We start from the raw sequence: 4669 nt of genomic DNA, 5'->3' as shown, positions 1-4669 counted from the left end.
GAATGGGGTCAGATACAATTCGAGGCAAAGTTTTCGAACCGCTATTGATCCGGACAACCAAACATTCGGCCCAGAAACCATCTAAGCAACCAATTCCATTGATCCAACCAATCGAACTGTCGACCCATTTAACAGTTTTTTACCATTTTTTATTTTTTTAAATATATGTGTCAGAATGGCCCATCCATTAAACTGGACAATTAGATCGTTGACCCAAAAAATGATGGCTAAAACGAATCCGTTTTCGAATCGTTTTTAAAATGTTGATTTGAGGTTGAGGAAATAAGAATACGAGAGAAAGGAGATTTGGTTCGCTTTACGCCAACAGGGCGAGCTCTACACACGGAAACGCTCCACTGCATGCGATTTGACATGTGGCAGTCGCAAATTGTGTGGAGCGACAGGCGGTGGGGCGGAGATGCGAACTCAGACGATGGAAATAGCCAGCCACCTTATCTTCCAATTTGTGTACTACTACTTGGCACACCACCGATGGAAAAATATCTCTGCAACTCCCGAATCTTCTGGCCATTAGGATCAAAGCTTATAAAATGAGAAGGGTTAGTAATAATATAAACGGGTGAGGACGTACGGAAGTCGAAACCCAATTCACCCCCACCCAACAAATTCGAAATTTGTTTCCGGTATTCCTCACGCCATCATAAGTTTAGTGTTATAGCCGTTATACCCCTCTAGGAAAATTTACGTCTTTTTCATCGTCTCTTTCTCATTCCGAACCTACCACATCTTCTTTTTCGTTTCTCAAAGTTGTTTATCACCGGAGTTCTACAGAAACTACAACGTCTTCTCATTGTCTTTTTCCTCATTTCGAATTTACGGCATTTAGAAGTTACACCCTCTTCTCCTTTTCTCAGAGCTATTAATCATCAGATCACTAGAGCTCTACCAAAAACTATAGTGTCTTTTCATCATCTTCTTCCTCATTTCGAATTTACAACATTTTGAAACTACAATCTCTTCTCTATTTTATGTTTCTCAGAGCCGTTAATCACTAGATCACCGGAGCTAATTTCTCAAAGCCGTCTCATCGCCAAAGGTTCATCTCTCATCACTAGAGCTATAACGTCTTCCCCATTTCAAAGCTGCAGCATCTTCCAAATTTTTAGAGTCGTTAATCACCAGAGCTTCACCTCTCATCACCGAAGGTAATTTCTCAGAGCCATTTCATTGTCGGATCTTCATCTCCCATCACCGGAGCTATAGCGTCTTCCCTATTTCGAAGCTACAACATCTTCCCAATTTTTTAGAGTCGTTAATCACTGAAACTTCATCTCTCATCACATGTTCCATTGCTTTGGGTGCGGTAAGCAGCTAGGTGCGTCTACATTTTGTTAGGCATTCAAGTAATAAGCATTATGTTGAACTATTATTTAATTATACAGTTCATTTATTTTGGTTTTGTTGATTTCTTGGTTTGTTGTTGGGAGTTGATTTCTTCGTTTTGTTGAGTGATAATTGAGTTTTGTCATTCTTTATATGAAATTTAAATGTTACATTGTGTTTCGTTTGTTACTTGTGCTAACAATAGGGTGTTAAATTTTTTACAAGGAAATGCCAGGTAACAAAGTTGGGACTAGGTGCTCCATGAAACAATTTAGGGAGATGTTGTAGAGTTTGTCTCTAAGTTTGGAGCACAAGAGAATGCTCCAACAAATTCCCTTTGGACACTTCTTGGATCTGCAATAGGTGACTGTAGAGATGTCCCTTTTGAGTTATCTAGTAAAATCATGGGACACAACTTGCTAGTGCTTTGTAGTTGGTGAAAGGACTATGCAATTCAGCGAGGCTGATGTTGCCTTGATTATAGGTCTTGGCCTATCGGGTAGTACAGTTGCCCTATCGGAAGGCGTTCCTGGTAATGGATTGTTACAAAAATTGTTTGGCTTTGATGAAAATCGCTTTGCCTCTATAGAATTGGATCTAGTGTGGCATAGGCTAAAAAAAGATTATACTATTAGATGGTGAGGAGCACATTGAGGAAGTGGTGAAGCTGATTATTTTGTTCTTATTCGGTTGTATGTTGTTTCCCCAAGGCAGTTCGAGGGTGAGCTTCTTTTGAGCCGGATACGTTGACAATTTACAACGTATCATTGATTACGCCTGGGGTAAATGTGTACATGAAATATTGGTCAGTGGTCTTGATTAGTTTGTTTTTTGTTGTGGTGTTGGATCGAGTGAAGGCTCATCCTTGTATAGCGGCTGCCTATTTGGATGTAGTGCTATTTTGATGGTTAGTGTGGATGACATTCAATTTTTTATTTATTATTTATGTTAATCTCATTCAATTGATGATCGCTTATTGGCTTATTTCTTTTTTGTAGTCATAGCTTTACGAGCACACAATGCTAGTCCTTCAATTCCTGATGCTAGTTCTCGTCTGTTTAAGTGGGGGAACATGAGGTATCAGTGGAAGCTTAAGAGAGCTGATTCGTTGAAAAAAGCTAGGCTGGGAATGATTCTAGGTTATTGAGGTTTTGAACCCTACTAGCGAGGAGATGGCTTTAGTGGAGGTTCAGTCGGACCGCTGTGTAAGTTGAATTAATGATATTATTTTTTCCTTTACAGTGGAGTCCTTTATGTGATCCAAGTACATGGTAGTAATTAGCCTTTGGTGTTCATATGTAGTCTGTGGACTAAGGGGACCATAGTGTGGGTGAGGAACCATTTTCTGATAAAGAGGATGCTGGTCACGAGTGGGGTTGATGTGGGCAAAAGGTATTATTAGCATAACATACATGTTTTGATTTATATACAAGTTGACTTATTACTAATGTTGAGATTTGTTAAATTGCTTCTAACTTGATTTTTCAAGGATTTTGCAAATCCTATGTGGAATTTATGGAATATCAAATTCTTTGTATGGAGGCCAAAGAGTATGTCTCGACAAGAAAGCAGAACAAGGCACTTCGTGATGAAGTTAATAGGCTTCGTAGAATGCTGAGGAATAATGGGTTGGACCCTGATGCAGTACCATTTATTTAGTGAGGGGCTGGTAGGTTTGGCATCCTATGTGCCAGATGATGATGATTATGATGCAGACTTGCCTACTGGAGTTGCATGCGGCACCACGGGGGCAGAGGAATCTCCTGAAAGGAGAGAGCAAAAGCAAAGGGCAAGTAGCGAAAGAGTTTGCCATTGCTGTAGGGTCCAAAAGAATAGTGAAGGAGAAGGTGAAGTGATAACCGTTGGTGTTGTCTCGATGTTGTCTATAGGGTTGTTTTGGTTTGATTTTCCTAGTAGTTTAGTGACTAATGGTCCCAAAGGAGGACTTGGTCCCAAAGGAGGACCTGAAAGTTGTGAAATTGTTCTTGAACAACTCCAAGAGAGGGCAAGTGCACATGATTATATACTAGATTGTGTCCATTTAATTGATTTGCTTTAAACAAGATTTTGTTTGTATCTTTATTTTTTTCTTGTGTAATGAGGTTGATTAATGGTTATGGCAGTGAACAATTGATATGGAGCGATGGTGTTGTATTTTTCTACCCCAGATTGTTTGTTGCCCCTCTTCAACCCGGAAGCATGGGTGTACAATGAGGTATTAATTTGGTTTAGGGGAGTGTTGCATGTCATATAAGGCTAATTTGCAATGTGGCTGATTTGACATGTGTGGTTGTGTAGGTCATAGATGCGTATGGGTTTTTGTTGATGGCAAGAACAACCAACACCATCAGGATATACTATGTGTCTTCGATGACATCGATATGGGTTGTTTATTGCAATGTGTCTGAAATCCATATGCATGTGATGCATTTTGTGATATAATCTTATTTCTATTTGATTGTAACGCAATTGTATTTCTCGGATGTCTACCACGGTGTTCTATATTAGTGGTTGAAGCCTAATGTAATATTGATGTGCAATAAGGTTTTAATACCTTTATTTGATGGCTCACACCGGTAGCTACTGGTGGTGAATATGTTGAACCAAAAAATCGAAGCCTATAGTTCCCTAAACAACAATTGCAATGACGCTTATGCAAGATCCATGGTATGTATCATGAATTGATTTTTACACTACTAATTGGGTATAAGATAATGAGTCAGATTGCTCATACGTTTGATCAACTTTACATTATCTGGCAACAAACAAGTTTGAGAGAAAAATTGGCACCATTTGTTCCCGGGATGACCAGTTGGCCGTTTGAATTCATGGAGTCAGCCCCCAACAAATTGGGCAAGGTTCTTGTGGGTAGGAGATCCGACCACATCACAATTCATAGCTGTTCTGAACTGTGGACAAACTGTATGGATTGGACCAGTCCACACCTGTAGTGGCATTCTATAGTGTTGTTTGATTCTATGTATCCGATATACATTTTATAAATGGTATACACAGTTAATCATGAATATCTATTTTTTGCATTATATATATATAATATTATATAAATTATAATTATATAATAATATATAATATATAATATATTAATAAAATACATATTTTTTTTTAACTTTATTATACTAATTTATTTAATTATTGTATATATAAGCAATTTTATACATCAAAATTCATATAAAATTAAAATTTTAGGTTTTTTCTCATTTTCTTAAATAAATAGCTTTTACTCGGTGCACGGCCTAACTTGGCCCAAGGCTCGACCCATGGGCCAGCTCGACCCACAGCATAGCACAGCACGGCACGGGCCTGG

The 4669-nt window shown here is 38.5% G+C and overlaps 1 long non-coding RNA gene across 2 annotated transcripts; it reads left to right on the top strand.

The window, feature by feature from the left end:
* The first annotated feature begins 306 nt into the window (after positions 1 to 306).
* LOC148875470 (uncharacterized) lies at positions 307 to 4206 on the top strand. 2 transcript variants are annotated; one of them, XR_016105712.1, is made up of 8 exons: positions 307 to 560; positions 1001 to 1336; positions 1580 to 2251; positions 2343 to 2549; positions 2647 to 2736; positions 2834 to 3191; positions 3468 to 3559; positions 3643 to 4206. It is a non-coding gene; the product is annotated as an uncharacterized LOC148875470 (long non-coding RNA). The 2 variants fall into 2 exon arrangements; XR_016105711.1 differs by having other exon boundaries at positions 307 to 1336.
* The last annotated feature ends 463 nt before the right edge of the window (positions 4207 to 4669 follow it).

Source organism: Nelumbo lutea, chromosome 1 (genome assembly GCF_056320005.1).
Source record: "Nelumbo lutea isolate HS-2025 chromosome 1, American lotus-T2T, whole genome shotgun sequence".
Classification (NCBI taxonomy): domain Eukaryota; kingdom Viridiplantae; phylum Streptophyta; class Magnoliopsida; order Proteales; family Nelumbonaceae; genus Nelumbo; species Nelumbo lutea.
Note: the sequence above shows the minus strand (reverse complement) of the source record. Positions and strands in the feature narration are given on the sequence as shown.